Here is an 18,693-nt window from a genome sequence, read left to right as displayed (position 1 = left end):
ATATATATATATATATATATATATATATATATTTTGGGCCAAACTGAAAGTGAAAAGTTTTGAAATTTTCAGTGCACTGAAAAGTTGAAAAAATCTTGAAACATTTTGCTCCACCCAAAGGAAAAGGTACATTTCAATTTCAAGGAATTTAAAACATTTTTGATTTTTAAAAAAAATAAAAGGAAAGGAAATTTTGAAACAAAAAGTTGTTTCAAACACAAAAATCAAAAGGAAGCATTTTGAGATATGTTCTGGGAATTATTTTGGGGAAGCTCTAACACCTGTGTTGTACAGGTGAGACTAGATGATCCCAACAGTCCCTTCTGGTCTTGGAATCTATAAATTTAGAGTTCTTTGGAATTTGTGTTTTAGGGTTTTGTTTTGTTTTGTTTCGTTTCGTTGACTGAAACAGACACATTTTCACAAAACATCTTGGTGTCACTGAATCTGAATTTTTTTTTTTTTGCCAAAAATAAGTTTCATGTGTCATATTTGACCCACCTCTAGAAATTATTGGAGGCGCTGGAGCTGGATCACCATCAACTCAAGAGAGAGGGCAGTAAATTGAGTGTTCTCTGTGAGAACCCTTGATCCTGGAATTCATGCCTCTCCTTCATCCAATATAGTCTGAATGTGGTGACCTTCATGGCATGTGGCAAAAAGCCATCTGTATGGCAGGTTTTCTGGGGAGAGTTGAGGGCACGGGCATTGGATGTTCTGTGTTTTGCTGCTGTACATACTGTGTGGAATGTTCATTTTTCTATTCTATTGGGTTGCCAATATTTTAATTGGCTTTAAACTTAATTGGTGTTAGGACTCCCAAAGCTCATGCATAGGTGTTCTTTGTATTATGCTTTAAATCTAAAGAGTAAGTAAATTTATGCTTTTCACAGATGGAAAGCTGGAGTTGAGTTTGCAGAGCTGCCAAAGCGGTGGTGGGGGAATCTTCTGCCTTACAAATTAAGTAAAATTGTTCTGAAATCTCTAAGACAAAATAAAGATAAAAACTTTTGGTGTCATTGTAGCCACTTTTCAGAGCAGCACTTCACTTTAAACATTTAAGATGAGTGGAGTTATATTCCTCTCAATGTCCCACTAATTACAGTCATGACAATTATCATGTACAGTTGTATTATTACTGTAAGCTCTTATAACAGGACTGTGACATAGAGCAAAGTCTACAACAGTGAATATACTTTAGTTTCAAAATGATCTGAAATGCTTTTGCACAGATTGCCTGAGTGCCCACGTAAACGGGAGTAGGTTTCAAAAATCCTGTCAAGTAGCTAGGTTTCTCTTATGACTGAGAACATGACAAATGCCTGAAGTCCCAGTTCTCCAGTTTATAAAGTATGGATGAGCTGCTGTGCCCGCATGGAGTCCCATTGATGTCACTGGTTCAGCAGTCCACCCGGTTTGTTGTAAATTGCCGGACGGGGGCCTAAATCAGTAACTACTAATATATGATATCACCCCATCTCTGCTGCCACCCTTTTGATTGTTTTTTTTTACCTGGGTCCTGATTCACTTTAACTTTAAACACACACTTAGGTATATTGTGTAAAATCCTGGTCCCACGGAAGTCAACAGGAATTTTGCAATTGACTTCAATGGAGTTAGGATTTATCTCACGGTCTTTGGTGGGATTTAAGCACATGTGTAAGTGCTTTGCTGAACTAGGACAGACTAGACAGAGCATGTGTTTAAAAGTTATGCACATGATTCTGTGTTTTACTGAATCACATCCCTATTGCATAATGTTTAAAGCTCCGTCTCTGAATTCTTTGGGTCAGTGATATTCCTGTATATCTGGGTCTCTGTGTTAAAGAGTCCTAATCTCCTTTTTGGGTCCTTATGTTCTAGGATAATAATAATAATAATAAACAGTGCAGAGGGGTGCATTCCCTGCAAACACTGCTTAGGATGTTACCAATATCACAAACTCCATCATGGTCAAACTGAACCCTTTGAGATCCCGCGTCTGGTTTTTCGGAGGCAAGCAAAGCAACTAATTTCAATATAATTCTTTCTTATAAAAAGTATTTGTTTGTAGCCCATAAACCTTAGCCATTCTGCTAATGATTTCAGGTCTCAATTAGTTTCTTTCTTTTCTTAAGAAAATTTTTTAAAAAGCTCATTTCAGTTCACCTTTAAACATTTCTGCAAATTACTCATAATTACGCCAATTTCAGGAGTATTAGTCCTTTACATTGTACAGAATTACAATGAAACCTTTTGGTTTTTTGCTATTAAGTATAATTTAAGGATTTTTGTTCCCTCCTGGATCAGATGCATTAAATGATTTGTCTTAGTCGTGTCTGGAAGTTAAAGTACATCTTCCTTGATTCATTGTCTTGGATAAAGGACAGTGATTGTAATTCCAAATCACTTTACATTATACATACATTATAGTCTTTGTTCTAATGAATTTATCCTATTTGTTCTCTGATCATAAGCTTGAAACACTCAAGAAGAGATAAAGTAGAGGCTGATGAGATTTTTAAAAATGTCAGTGCTGAGAGAGCAAACAGAAAAATCTTTGGTATATTTATTTAGAGTTCATTACCAAAATCCACTGAAATATTTAACAGAAGACTCATGTCCAAAAAATAAAATTAAATACTATGCATTGGTTTATAACTGGAAGGACAAGGACAAATACAAGAATGGAAAATTATTCATTTTTACTTCAAAAAAAAAAAAAAAAAACAACCTTTCTGGTCTTCAGCCTCAAAAACACTGGGGCTCATCTAGTGCATTCATTCTATTCTGGCAACAGGAATACTTGTCTGCATGGTAGCAACTTCCCCCAGGATCTTCTCTTCTCATTAGCACAGAAGCTGAGAAGTTACCATATTTCCTAAGGTTGGCATCCCCTTGTAGCATCATGGGGCTCCTAGTTGTGCTTGAAGATAAGCATATGTGCAAGTATTTGCAGGATTGGCACCATAATCACTTGAAATTTCAGCATAAATGTGCTAGCTTATATATATATATATATATATATATATATATGTTAGAGGGCTTATTCCTTCACCCACTTACTTCCCTGGTCCTTCTCACATGAACAGAGAGCAACAATACCCGAAGTCCAAAGGTGCAAACAATTCGATGTTTATTGGGGTGAACTTCCAGCAAGCATGATTCCAGTTTTCTTCCTTAGTATCCTCCTTCCCAGCTCTGACACCACAGAGCCTTACACCTGTGTCCCTGTTCCCATTCCTACACTTAGCCAAACATGATTCCAACTTCCTTACTCCCATTCCCTGTTCCCATCTCACACACCCACATGCCCACCCCCACCCACACCAGTCACTTCCTCGTTGACTACAGATTATATAGTAAAACTTGAGTTCTGCTTAGCTATACCTTAACCAATCATTTTCCTGAAATTTAACTAACCAATCCTAACATATTGTAACTTGATTATGTAACCAATTATATCCCACCACCTTAATTAGTTTACACCCAGCAAAATTAATTATACAGCAGACAGGAACAATCACAGAACCAGACAGAGATTATACAGACAAACAACAGCAAAGTGGGAACTATAATGACAAAACAATACAGAAGTGAGGATTTCACATCCCAGCTATTGATAAGTGAGTTCTTGCCAGACAGGATGCTATCAAACTAAGTTTCCTTTTACATTTTCTAGGCACTTCCCTTTCTCTGGAGGTGATAGGAACTATCAGGACAGGATTGTATTCCTAACAGCCGAATAGCACCTCATTTCAGTGTGACTAGTTTGGAATGTGAGGGTGTGACTGTTCGCTTCCCAGCTTATGGCTGCCTCTGCTGCTTAGCCAAAGGCCTTAGCCTAAGAACAGGGCCTCAGACTGTCACAGTAAGAGAAGGCCCTTACACCAGCAGACAGTGATTTTGATTCTTTCTTTTATACCTCTATCACTAGCCAAGTGATAAGAATACACCTAAATTCTTAGAGTATAGGCCTTTACAGACAGGCCTGAATATCTATATCCTAACAATATATATATGGAAAAAATGGTGCAGCATGGAACTTGCAGCCTCAGGGAAGGAGAGGTAAGGCTTAAGCCACCCTGGCTCCCTCCCAAGGCTGGTCTGCTCCAGGGGCTTGAAAGGAACTTTCAAATAACTTAAATAAACCTGAAGGCCTGATTAAAATTATGGCAATCTCCCTGGACTGCCCTCTGAGCAGCAACAATGTCTGGAATCTCCATGGTGCTGTGGACTCATCCCTGACATGCCCCTTCTCCTGTCCTGCCCAAGCATACAACCCACCCTGGGACCTCTAAAGGGGTTCTTGAGAAGTGGCCTTACAGCTGTCTCTTCAATGCCTATGCCGGTGGAAATCCTCCCCAGGCCAAACCTGAGGCCTCTTTATACTGCTCTGGCCCTTTAACATGGTGTAAAGGGCCAGTGAGCACCCCTTATTTCTTTTACCTCTTTGTCATCAGCCACCCTCTTTCTGCTTCCATCCCACCACTAGCACTAGGGAGATAGAGTGATAAAAGCAACTAATAGGAGAATATGGCCAGTCAGGAGCAGTAAAGTATTCTATTATTGGTCTCTTGGCATGTGAGTTATTCTAGCTTAGATTCATCTAGGCCATGTCTATAATGCACTTGGGCCAGTCTATAATGCCCAGGAACAGGGTCCACATGGACAGTTAGTGTGCAGCAGGCTAGCATGCTGTAGATTTACATCCCAGTTTGTCGGACACTAACTCTTCATTCAGACAAGCCCTTAGACTCCCTGATATACAGTTAGATGCAGAGGGCCAAATTCAGAGGAAGTCAATAATTAAAGGAAGAGCTGAGTTACATGTTAGTAAGTGTGTGAGCATCCAAATTAGGCTAACATTGGGATAGGTGAGTCTTAGCTAGGGTAACAGGGGTCAGAAGAAGGAATAAATAATACCAATTAAAATCTCTACACATTCTTCTTCCACTTATTATTGCTGTGTACTATCTTACCACCCAAGCAGTTACACTCATTCCAGTACGACTGTTCACGGAATAAGGGACTACTTCACTTGAATAAGGAATGCTAAACTGGGCCTTTAGACTCAGCTCTGAATTTGCCCCTGAGTCTCTGGCAATCAGCCTTCAGCAATTTATTTAATGGGTTTCCACGTTCACAAACCTTTCATTTTAAAAAATACTCTCCTCAGGCTGGATGTATTTTATCGCGCTAATTTACGTTATGCACCAACAGTGTTTTGCAAGACCCTGCGGTAAAGAAGATGCCCACTTCATGCAGCTGACAGTATGAGATCAGACTAAAGACACGAACCAGGAATGCCAGTCTAGATATTTTAATAATAGCTGGTACAGATAGCATAGCCTATAGGTAAAAATGCCTGACTTTTTTCCATTATAAGACCCTATTTTTGGTTGTTTATGATTTTTACCGATAATACTGATGAGCTAGTTAGTTAGTATTTGTAAACCTGGGGGAGGAAGTGGCCCTTTAAAAGGGCTGTGAATTAGCACATCATCCACACATCTTCTAAGGTGGCTTTTTTTTTTGTGTGGCAAATATTCTTGGCACAGATGGCTACAGTGCACTTAGCACATGGTGACACCAAGTAGTACATGCACAATTACATTTTTAACTCAGTCCTTGGGTCACTAAAACCGAGTTAGGTGTTTCACAAGAACATGCTTTCCCAGGAGACCTCCAATACTTCCCTGCCAACTGAGTCAGAAGCGCCGCAAGGACAGACTTTTCTGTGGCATTTTGAAACTCCTGCATGCATCCAGGAAGTGTAGAGGTAGCATCAAAAATGAAAACTAATGGGGAAAAGAAAATATTTGGACTTTTTTGAACCTCAGCAAAGCTTCGAGTTCAGTGGTGGATGGAATTTTGGCTATTATTTCATCCAGACCATTTCAGGCAGATTTCCTTAGGTCCTGTACATTATGGGAATATCTCTCAGCCCACATCCTAAACTGGGATCTGACACGTGATGGATGAGTTTGCTCATGACAACTAAAGTGCTGGGATGATCTGACAATATGCATTCTAAACATATCAATACAAACAGGTTTTAAATCTCTTTTAAAGCACTTTTTGAAAAGAAACGGGAAATAATAGGAGTACTTGTGGCACCTTAGAGACTAACAAATTTATTTGAGCATAAGCTTTCATGAGCTACAGCTCACTTCATCGGATGCATTCAGTGGAAAATACAGTGGGGAGATTTATATACATAGAGAACACGAAACAATGGGTGTTACCATACACACTGTAACAAGAGTGATCACTTAAGGTGAGCTATTACCAGCAGGAGAGCGGGGGTGGGTGGGGGAACCTTTTTTAGTAATAATCAAGGTGGGCCATTTCCAGCAGTTGACAAGTACGACTGAGGAACAGTGGGGGGTGGGGGGTGGGAGAAACATGGGGAAATAGTTTTACTTTGTGTAATGACCCATCCACTCCCAGTCTCTATTCAAGCCTAAGTTAATTGTATCCAGTTTGCAAATTAATTCCAATTCAGCAGTCTCTCGCTGGAGTCTGTTTTTGAAGTTTTTTTGTTGAAGTATTGCCACTTTTAGGTCTGTAATCGAGTGACCAGAGAGATTGAAGTGTTCTCCAACTGGTTTTTGAATGTTATAATTCTTGACGTCTGATTTGTGTCCATTTATTCTTTTACATAGAGACTGTCCAGTTTGACCAATGTACAAGGCAGAGGGGCATTGCTGGCACATGATGGCATATGATTTCTTTTCCCTTACTGGTAAGTTTATCGTTTTAGCAGTAGTACTTCTGTGTCATCATGACTGCTCATTAGAAATAAGGTCTAGGGGTTGTAGCCTCTCCTGGGCTTGTGAGGGTTCAGTATGTTCCTGCTGGCAGCCAATCGTTCTGTGCATTTGAAGAATAATAATAAGCGGAGCCTATCTGGATCATGGTGTTCTTAGCAAAGTGGTGAGACAGAGCAGGGAGTAGTGTGTCAGCTTGACCCAACTTTTTGCTTATGAAATTGGGGCTGCCTGCAGCTACGTCAGACAGAGGCAAGATCCTGCTGATTAAGGCAGTCCTTGTTGAAGCTTCTCAAAGTCTCACTGGTAACAGCAGCTGTTGCTGAAATGTGCCGGGTGTACAAAAGCACAAATGTAACTACTGTGTGAACTTAAAAACAAGAATAACTAATAGAAACCAAATACCCAGATTTGAAATATTATACACCATGATCCAGATAGGCTCAATTCAATTCTGGAATTCAAATTCAATATACAGATACAATGTATTGAGAAAAACAGCTTACAGTAACCGCAGAGTAAACACTTGCCCCTGTAACACTTCTGCTCTTCTCCTCCCCTCTGCCTCCATCATACCCTTTTGCGTTTATCTTCATTTGTTTTGTCTTTGGTTAGATTGGAAGCTGCCTGGGTCAGGGACCATGTCTTTTATGTGACTGTAAAGTACTCAGCAGAGTTTGGATACTACATAAATTGATACGAATTATATAGAAACCATAATACTTGATGCTTTCATCAAGGATCAAATCCTGAAGTTTCTACTCAGGTTTTATACAGTCCTTGGTCAAGCAAAATTTTCAGTGACTTCAATGGGCATTTTGCCTAAATAAAGACTGAGCAAGGACTTCAAAAATAAGTTTGTCTATCGGCTTTATGTTGCTAAGCCTTCTATGTGACTGTATTCATTCTTCCTCTCTGTATTGTAGAATGTTGATGGTGTCCAACAAATGATGAAAATAAAATAAAATAATAATAAATAACAATAATAACAATACTAATAACAATAATTAATAATAAAATCTATCATAAGACAGTGTTGTTTTTACACGGACTAGTGATGGATGAGATTGGAAGGGATCAGAAGTCTAGTTTGATTAAGCACCCTTTCCAAACCTTACCCAAGCCAAATGGGTTTCTAAAGTGGGGCAGAAAATCTCAGTGATTTCTGTTAGCTTCTGCATGATATTGTTGCTATTCAGAATCATAAGACATTTCTCTACTGTTCGCTGAGGTTTTCTGCCCCATTTTAAAAACCCAAGTGGTTTGGGTAAGGTTTGGAAAAGGTGCTTAATCAAACTAGAGTTCTGATCCCTTCCAATCTCATCCATCACTAGTGCATTAATATAAAAACAAGTTTATTGAAATGTTTTTTGAGAGTATGGGGAATTTCCTTCTAGTTTTGAACTCTTTCACGTGGAGTATCTACCACCTCCCACAAAACAGGAGGTAGATTTCCCCCCATCCTGCACTGTTTACATTTTCTGCTCATCAATCGGGTTATACCCCTGATTGAAAGAGAATTTTAACAGTTTCTGATAAAAAACAACAGCACTCTAGATGGGAGATCATCTCCGCCAGTGAAACATGATAAGGCCCTTGCAATGCTCCCATGTAGTAGGTTAAGGGCAAAGGCTGACACCTCTCTGTACTATCTGTCATGGTGTTTGCACAAAAAAACTTATAATCTGGATCTCATATTCTCTCTCTAGACATGGATGTTCTTAAAGCAAATAATGTTTTAAATATAGATTTGACCTCCTCTCTCCCATATCTATTAAGCTGAAGACAGGGAGTAGCTCTGTTACATTTTGGACTGGTAATTTCTCTCTCAATTTATAAAATTGTTCACGAGTTTATTGACAGGAATGTAACATTGACAGTTCACCAGAATCACTGGGGACACACTTGTAAAAAAACATTTTTCATTTTTGTTTGAACCTGGCTTCTTTGTGGCTGCATCGTGCTAAAGTTACAAGGTTCCTTGAGGTTTGTCCAGGTGATATAGTAATTCTACATCACCCTCCAGTTCCATTTCCTAGTGCCAGGGCCAAGACTAAGGTTTAGGAGACATGGCCAGGGCATCCCTATACATCACCATCTCTAGCTGCATGAGTACTGGTGTAAAGTAGAGCAGCACTGAGGCTGCTCTACTTGATGCTGAAGGCTGATCTGGCTGCCAGACAGCCAAAGGATCTAAAACCACCTTTGCATCCACTCCACTATGCTGCACTGATCACAACCCAGTATCTGAGTGCAATCCAGTTGAAAGATAAGACACCAAAGGTATTTTCTGCAGATCACTGATCACCCTCAATTTTACTATGTTACAAGTAATCTCTATACCTGTTTGCTAATCCACTGATTTCATTGTAAAATAAAATAAAACATTGCCCCCATGGGAATTTGTTTACATATAGAATATGGAATTAGAACCAACCAACCCTTCTTGGCTGAAACAAATTGTGAACAAGATCATTCTAAACATTTGCCTTACTACTGCCAACATATTTGCAAAATCATTTTAATAATCCTGCAACAAACAAACAAACCTACAAAAAAAACCCCCCAAGAACATTTAACAGTTAAACTAAACAAATTAAACACATGACAGTCTCAGTTGTTATGGTTCTAAACTCATTTGGGCTTGAAATTAAGACTGGCAAACCATGACTGTCTTTGGCAAAGAGAAAATTAACTATTAATTGTTCTAGTTTCCTATATCCAGGCAGAAGTCTAAATATGTTAGGTCTTCTCTATACTCTCTAAAGGGGATCTGATGCTGCTGCTTTGGAATTGTTCACACAGTTTTCAAACATGTAATATGCAGTGACTTTTATTTCTTTATTTTTGCCTTGACATTGCACATTTCAATTTGCTTTTAGCTTTGAGGCTCCTGACATTGCCAGTGAAATGATATCAATCTCTTGAAACCACACTTAATAATAATAACTTCCCTTTAAAGTTCTGACTACCTGATACTCAGAGAGGAGCTTGTGTTTGCAGACTTTGTTAAGCAAGTGCACAAAGTTACAAATAGCATTTCAACTCAGCTGGCCTACTTCTGAATTCTAGGGCCTGGCTCTGCTCCTTGTGAAACAACACTGAAGTAGATTGTATTACATTCGTGTACAATTGGTAGTGTTGCCAACTCTTCCAATAATAGGTTTTAAAGCTCCAGTTCTTGGATTCATGTGACTAAGTGAAGACCTTGGCTACCATTAAAAATAAAAAGTCAATGTTTAGCCCACATGGTTGCATAGATAAGCCTGGAAACATGACCTCTAGTGAGTCCACCACCAGAAGGCAAATAACCCCAAATTAGTGTTTTTCTAATATTTATAAGCTCTCATGATTTTGAGGGGGCTGACTAATGATTTTTGAATGTTTGCGGTTGGCAATAATGAACCAGTGTAAGTTGGATCAAAATCAGATCCTAAGGGTATGTCTACACTGCAATTAGATGACCACAGCTGGCCCATGCCAGATGACTCAGGCTTGTGAGGCTCAGGCTGTGGGGCTGTTTTGGCTGCGGCCTGAGCTCTGGGACCATCCCCCTGCACAGGGTCCTAGAGCCATCTATACTGCAATTAAACAGCCCTGCAGCCTGAACCCTGTGAGCCCAAGTCAGCTCGCATGGGCCAGCCGCAGGCTTTTAATTGAAATGTAGACATACCCTTAGATTGTATAGACAAAATCACTCCCTAGTTTGGAATGTCACTCCTGTCTTGTGGCTCTGACCTTAAATATATGAAGTAGAGCTGGGCAGACAATTCAGAACTAAAAGCCAGCCAAAGAACAGAGAGCAGGGGGGAATGTGAATGTTGAAAATGTTGGTATTTAACTGTTGAAATTCAAAATCTCAATTTTGTCAGATTGTAACCAGCTCCATCTATTCATAAAAAGGCTCTTCAGTGATTTTTGCTTCTTTTTTTACTTGCAAACTGTGTACAAATTAATGGCAAAATTCTTGAATTTTAATGTCATTCAAAATGATTCATCAATTTCTTCCAGCCTGGAAGATTCTGGTCAAATATCTATCTATTTATCTGGCCCCCATTGCCTTAGTATGTGCGCACCTCACTGTCTGTAATGTAATTGTTCTCACAATACCCCTATGTGGTAGGAAAGTGCTATGATACCTATTTTACAGATGGGGAACTGAGACACACAGAGGCGAAAGGCCAGGCTTTTAAAGGTGTTTAGGCACTTATAGGTGTAAATAGGCATCGAATGGGATTTTCAAAAGCTCCCATTGGGAGTTAGGCACTAGGATCTGTTGAAAACCCTACGAGGTGCCTAGCTGCAATCTGTCCTTAGGTCGCGTGCACAAGGGCACACAGAAAAGTTGTGGCTCAGCAGGGTCTCGAGGCCAGATTTCCCATATCCTCCAGGAGTGCCCCAGTCACTTGGCATTTTTGGGACAGCTGAATTTGTATTTGAATTTGGCATGAATCTGAGAAGTCACTGAGAAATTCAGTGGATATCATGCAAATTCCATCAGCTTTCATCTGACCTGGCCAAACACAACTGCCTTCCCCCTTCCCATCACTTCTGGGCTCATCCGTGACATTCCCCTGCTTCCCGTGCTCCTGACTTTGCACTTGGGGCTGAGAGGTAGTCCCATAAGGCATTCTACCAAAGGCGATCTCTTTTATACCAGTTAGCTGCCCCTTGAAAGTATTGGGAGCTGACAGAGAATAACTCCGAGGGAAGGTTTCGTAGAGCGAGAGCAGGACCCTTGGGTTGGCACAGCCCAGTCTGGGTTTCTCTTGAGTAACAAAACTCAAAGCTATGTGAGTCCCTCACGAATTCGAGTTTCATTATGACAATTTTGCGCCAGGATTAATAACTATGACACTTAGCATACAATAGTGCATGGTCTTGTGCACTGAACTCTCGTTGGCAACAGTGGGTACCCTGCATGCAGTGAAGCAATAGGGTTGGCCTTAGTTCTTCACTAAGTGTGTTATGTTTTTCAATCAACACTTTCTTAAAATTGCCTCAGGACAGCTGCATTTCATTTCAGTGTGTCCCTTGAGACACCTAACAGGATTTTCATCTCGCACAGGAGGGATTCATGTAAAAGTGTAAACTGACATTGAAACTTGTAAATGTCTTTCACTCTGGTAAGAGAGAAATACGTAAATGACAACGAATCAGCTCTCAGCTAAAAAATTCCTTTAGCGAGACTGAATGAGATTAACATTAAAAAATAACCTGATCAACTGAAATTTTTATTACTGACCTGTTGAGGATTTTGCTGGATGGTTTGCTCCACAAATTGGCCTTAATAGGACAAGGGCAGGAAATTCACTGAACAAACTGCACATAAGTCTAGTATTATAAAGCCTGCATCACAATGAGTTCATTTACAGTAGCAGGGAAGGTGGATTGAAATCAAATGTTTTCTCCTATCCCTAGCTGGCTTTCAAACCAAAAAGGCTTATGATGTGAGATGTGGCCATAAAAATGGTTACCACTTACAGACTGTCTTGTTTCCTTCTCTGGCCTTCTACTTTCGGATTTGAAAAATAGCCTCATTAAAGAGGCTCTGTCAGTTTTTCTATGCACCAAAATGAGCAGAAAGAGAATAATAATTATCCTAATGAATCTGAACAAGACCATGAGATCAAAATTTTGGTGGTGCTGTTGCACACAGCCCTAAAGGACAATAAAATGTGTTGATATTTCTTTGTGAGATTTAGCACTTGTTATGGATTTATAATTATCATTTCAATCTGTGCTTAGTTACCAAGATGCTTTAGAAATATCTACAACAGCTAGTTAGCTAGCTAGCTGAGTCCTGGCCCTTTAAAGTGCTCCCTTATCCCGGTGGAAAGGAGTGGGTTTATATAGAGTCTTAGGCCTCGTTCCTTAGATTCTGCTATGATCTGGTTGGCAGGGCCACACAGAGCTTTCTGGAACTTCGGGGTAAAATCTGAAACTGAGCCCCACCCACTCTTCCAAAAGCCTGATCCTCCTGGCCCATGAGCCCTATACTACACCCTCCCAGGAAGCTCACCCCTTGAGCTAGACCCACTACTGCTCCTTCCCAGGATCCCCTGCCTCCCCTTCCTGCTCCTTATCTTACCATTCCTCGTTGGTGAGCTGCACCCTTGAACGATGAGTCTATTCTGCTCCCTGGCCAGTCCCCAGCACTGAGAAGAGCCACTATGGTTTTAGCAGCCAGCAGGTGAGGGCTTGGCTCGCAGTGCTCTAGCTATAGTGATGCTGTGACCCTGTGTGCCAGATCTCAATGCCACGCACTCAAATGTGGGCCAGCCCCCACCCCGCAATGTTGTTCCATGGATTTGGGGAATAGGGGGCTCAGGACCAACTGCCCCTTTTGCCCACCCCCACCCCAGGCTGTCCTGGTGGTTGGTGCAGGAACTGTAGGGGGTTGACAGAGGCAGTTGTTGACCACTTTTGGCCAGATTCACAAAAGGACTTAGGTGCCTATCTGCCATTTTAAGTGTCTAAATCCCAGAATCAGTCCCCAGTGGGATTCACAAAATCCCTTCTCCTCTTTGAGGGCACTCATCATCATCATCCTCCCCTCCTCCCCCGAACCTTGCCTCTTTCTCAAAGGTCATAGGTGCCTAACACCAAGAGAGGGTTTGCAGCAAAGAACCCCAAGGAGAGAGAGCAGGCACCTAAGTCAGAGCTATCTCCAATAGGGGGCAGGTCTTAGGACACACCTCTTGGCTTGGTATCTCCTATTGGCTAGTTTAGGCAAGGAGCTGCCTAGCTGGCTTTTGTGAACCCCATTCTGAGGCTCCTCTCTATCCCCATTCAGTGTATAGGGAGCCTAGGGCTGAACTCAGGCTTTGTGAATCCCACAGATTTTCTAGGTATGTCAGTGCTTAGCATCACTGTGCCTAACCTCCTTTGTGAGTCTAGCCCTTTGTGTTTCTAGTGGTGCAAGTAAGAGCAACCTCACCGTTGCTCTAACTTTCAGTGGCTGGGTACAGCCTCCAATGGACCACTGGGCCAGCCAGGTATCATCAGAGACCAGCAGAACTCCAGCAACACCCCTTTCCCTCAGGCATCCAACTTCTCCAGTGACTGTGAGGGGGTGGGATAGACCCAGCAACACTTGCTCTACATGATATAGGCATTCCTTTCCAGTGAAAGAATTCCACTGAGGGAGGTTATATCAGATTTCTGGCCCCTTTGTGCTGCTGGAGGAGTGTAAAGCGGCCTGTGATCGATCTGTCCCTTTGTGTTATTCAATGGAATTCATGATGAAGGACAGGACACCTCTTCCTCCAGGGCAGGTGGAAATTTAAAGTACAGTCCTTCAGCCAGCCAGCCAGCTAGCGATATCATTTTTTACACTAATGTTATAAGGGGCAGGTAAATTCAAAGCAACAATATTTGAGTGGGTTTGAGCCCAGGCAAAATGAACTCCAATATTGTTGCATTCTTATTTGGCATAGCTGTGTCTGTGCGTGGGTGTGGGGAGCATGATGAGAGCAAAAAGGTTAATTGAAATCACAGGTTGAAAATAGGGCAGAGGGTCATTCCTGTCTTTGCTCCCACTAAAAACAATTACTGTCTATAGTTCATACCCTGTGCCAGGCACACGCTTGAACAGTACCAGTGTAGCTTGTGGGGGTTGTTCTTCTATAGCACAGGCTTCAGAGCTGGAAACACATGTTTTCATTTTGTTTTACTGAAACACTCAGGTGAATGGGGTGGGGGGAGACAGATGGGTTTACATTAATGATGAAGAACCTCCCCCTCCCCACCCCCGAATGTAAATTCAAGGAAGAAAAGTTTCCAAACGCCAACATAGTTTTGGCTTCACAGAACTGAGTAAGAGAGATTTGCAAAGCCCCAGACGCCACGTCTTTCTCCTCTCCTAATGCAAATGTCAACCTGCCCCAGTGAAATTGTTCCTTTCCTTGCAAAATCATTCATGTTATCATTATTTAAAAAACACTTATTGTGTGTCTAACAATAAATAGCCCTTTATATGTGGCTCAGGAAATGGATATTCAAGACTGCATGTATGCAGCTAGCATGTGCATGAACTATTGGTGACTGTCAGGGTCGACACTGACATGCTGTGGAACCTGTAGTGGGAGGGCCTACAGGTTCTGAGAGGTCCTCACAGGGAGAGAAGGGACTGTCCATAAATGATGCAAGACATTTTTTGGTGATTTTTCTTGACCCACCCACTCCATAACATTTTTTACACTAAAACAAACACGCAGATTTAAGGAACCACCCATCCCAATGCGTTTATGTAATTTTTGGATAGCACCCATGGTTATGTTTGCTCCTCACTTCAGGAAGGCTGAAATTCTCCCCTGTGTAAAGGGCCTGTAGAATACCATATGCACGTGAATGGCTTAGATTATATGTTGAATAGGGCATTATGCAGGCCTTCTGCATTGGGGTGAATTTTACCCTGAGCACTTCCATATTGCTGCACAGGCATTACGGAAATATTCCTGGTGCCTGTGAGTGTCTCAAGCCTAGTCAGCCAGTTGGATACAACTCCCATCGAGTGCCAATCACCCAATCATATAGGTGCTGGCCCTCCATCTACTAAAACCTAGGATATTTGTTTGGGAGGGGTGGTCCTTTCTTATTTCTGTCTTTATGATCTTGCTCCTTTGGCTTGGGTGCATCTCAACTGCCTCCCAGATGTTGCCACTACTCTCTCCCCCATCCCTGGCTGGAATTACAACTCCAGCACCCACTATTTACAGTCACTGAGACTGAGACTGCACCTGTTTCCCTCCCAAGTTTGCCTCTACAGAGTGTGTGTGGAGAAGGGGAGGCGGGGTGGGGGAATTGAATGATTACACAGGGGGCCCTAATCAAATGGGTCAGCAGGGGATCTAAAGCATTCCTGAATTGGCCCTGATAATTGGACACCATGTTCTTGCTCTTCATCCTTTCTTCAATAAAGGGCTTTGGTTCTTTTTTCTATATGAGTCAAAACTGGAACCCAAAACCCAAACTTGCACCTGCAAAACTGGAAATCATGTTGAGCAAAACTTTAAAAAAATGCAGGCCCTACATGTCATTTTATAATACTTAATGACGGTTCTCCTCTTACCTCCATCAGCATGTCCTTCTGACGAACCTCCTCATCCCACCACCGCCCACCACAGCTTTCAGTGGGGGTTCCACAGGGCTCTGTCCTTGGTCCTCTTCTCTTCTCCCTCTACAGCGGGGATTGGCAACCTTTGACACGTGGCCAGCCAGGGTAAGTCCCCTGGTGGGCTGGGCTGGGCCAGTTTGTTTACCTGTCGTGTCTGCAGGTTTGGCCGATCGCAGCTCCCAATGGCTACGGTTTGCAGCTCCAGGCCAATGAGGGCTTCAGGAAGTGGCAGCCAGCACATCCCTTGGCCCACACCGCTTCCAGCAGCCCACATTGGCCTGAAACAGTGAACCTGCTTTACGGTTTCTCTCTGGGTAACCTCATCTGCAAACATAAATTCAACTCCCATCTCTAAACTGACTAATCACAGATCTACCTGTCTACTCCAGATGTGTCTTCTTTTGTCCCAACTAAAGTCTCAGCCTGTGTCATAAATATAAAGGGAAGGGTAAACCCCTTTGAAATCCCTCCTGGTCAGGGGAAAGCTCCTCTCACCTGTAAAGGGTTAAGAAGCTAAAGGTAACCTCGCTGGCACCTGACCAAAATGACCAATGAGGAGACAAGATACTTTCAAAAGCTGGGAGGAGGGAGAGAAACAAAGGGTCTGTGTGTCCGTCTTATGCTGGTTTCTGCCGGGGATAGACCAGGAATGGAGTCTTAGAACTTTTAGTAAGTAAGCTAGCTAGGTATGTGTTAGATTATGATTTCTTTAAATGGCTGAGAAAAGAATTGTGCTGAATAGAATAACTATTTCTGTCTGTGTATCTTTTTTGTAACTTAAGGTTTTGCCTAGAGGGGTTCTCTATGTTTTTGAATCTAATTACCCTGTATGATATCTACCATCCTGATTTTACAGGGGGGATTTCTTTATTTCTATTTACTCCTATTTTTATTAAAAGTCTTCTTGTAAGAAAACTGAATGCTTTTTCATTGTTCTCAGATCCAAGGGTTTGGGTCTGTGGTCACCTATGCAAATTGGTGAGGCTTTTTATCCAACATTTCCCAGGAAAGGGGGGGTGCAAGTGTTGGGAGGATTGTTCATTGTTCTTAAGATCCAAGGGTCTGGGTCTGTAGTCACCTAGGCAAATTGGTGAGGCTTTTTACCAAACCTTGTCCAGGAAGTGGAGTGCAAGGTTTTGGGAAGTATTTTGGGGGGAAAGACGTGTCCAAACCACTCTTCCCCGGTAACCAGTATTAGTTTGGTGGTGGTAGCGGCCAATCCAAGGACAAAGGGTGGAATATTTTGTACCTTGGGGAAGTTTTGACCTAAGCTGGTAAAGATAAGCTTAGGAGGTTTTTCATGCAGGTCCCCACATCTGTACCCTAGAGTTCAGAGTGGGGGAGGAACCTTGACAGCCTGTCTCTCTGACGTCGCCTCAGAGATGTTTAGCTATCAGTTCAAGTTCAGCATGGCTAAAAGAAAGCTCTTAATCTTTCACCAAAAAATCTCCTTCCTCAATCACAGTGGACACACCACAATCCTACCTATCGCTCAGGCCCATAACCTAGGTATCATCTTCAACTCAGACCTCTCTCTAGCTCAGGCAACCCTTGGCATGCGGCCCATCAAGGAAATCTGCTGGTAGGCCAGGACGCTTTATTTAACTGCAGCGTCTGCAGGTTTGGCCGATCACAGCTCCCTGCTGTTCGCCTTTCCAGACTAATGGGGGCTGCAGAAAGCGGCAGCTAGCACATTCCTCAGCCCACGCCGCTTCCCGCAGCCCCCATTGGCCTGGGACAGCGAACCGCGGCCAGTGGGAGCTGCAATCGCCAGAACCTGCGGACCCTGCAGGTAAACAAACTGTCCGAGCCCGCCAGCGGCTTTCCCTGATGGAGCGTGTGCCAAAGGTTGCTGATTCCTGCTCTAGGTCCTCACATCCAGGCTATGTCTAAGTTTTGCAGATTCTTCCTGCGTACAGCTAAAACTCTCATCCAGGGTCTCAGCATCTTGTGTTTCGATTATTGCAACATTTTCTCTGGCCTTGACAAAGGTAGTCTTGACCCTCCTAAATCCATTCAGAATGGTGCTGCAAAGATAATTTTCTTAGCTAGTTGCTTTGACTATGCCACCACTCTTTTTGTATCCTTTCACTGGCTCATTCTTCTTTGTTGTATCAAACATAAGCTACTTGTCTTCACTTTAAAGGCCCTTCATAACTTATCCTAAGCCTACCTATCATCTCTCATTCAGGTGTCGAACAGTCAACTCCTGCCTCAGATTGGCCCAGGATACCCTCCTCCACTGTCCACTTGTTAAATTTTGCAACAAACACCTTTCTGCTTTCCCACACAGCCACTCATGCTCGTGAGAGGCTCCCCATAAATATCAACTACATTACTTCAGTATCCTCCTTCAAAACCCTCCTTAACACTCACCTTTGCTGGAGGCCTATAAAAACTTAACAGGTTGCTGGTGTGCTGGGAGCACTGCCTATAAACTGACTGGGATTGTCTCATTGTTTCCTTGTACACCCTCAGCAGTGTGTCTGTATCCATCAGTTGTCTCTTGTTTTATACTTAGATTGTAAGCTCATTAGGGCTGGGACTGTTTTATTGTATATTTTTACAACACCTCGCACAATGGGGTTCTGGTCCATGCCTAGAGCTCCTAGGCACTATGGGAATACAAATAATAAGTAATGATAATAGTAGCCATCAATGAGCTGACTAGATAATACTCTGGCTTTGGGGTTTAAATGAGCCACTTAAAACTCTCTCTGCAAATTTAAAGGGATGCTAATGGACCTGCTTAGCACATAAATAGTCCCCCATTGATTTCCCCTGAATGAGACAGTCTCAGAAATAGGACTAAGAACTGAATTA

This window comes from Eretmochelys imbricata, chromosome 6, assembly GCF_965152235.1.
Source record: "Eretmochelys imbricata isolate rEreImb1 chromosome 6, rEreImb1.hap1, whole genome shotgun sequence".
NCBI lineage: Eukaryota > Metazoa > Chordata > Testudines > Cheloniidae > Eretmochelys > Eretmochelys imbricata.
Note: the sequence above shows the minus strand (reverse complement) of the source record.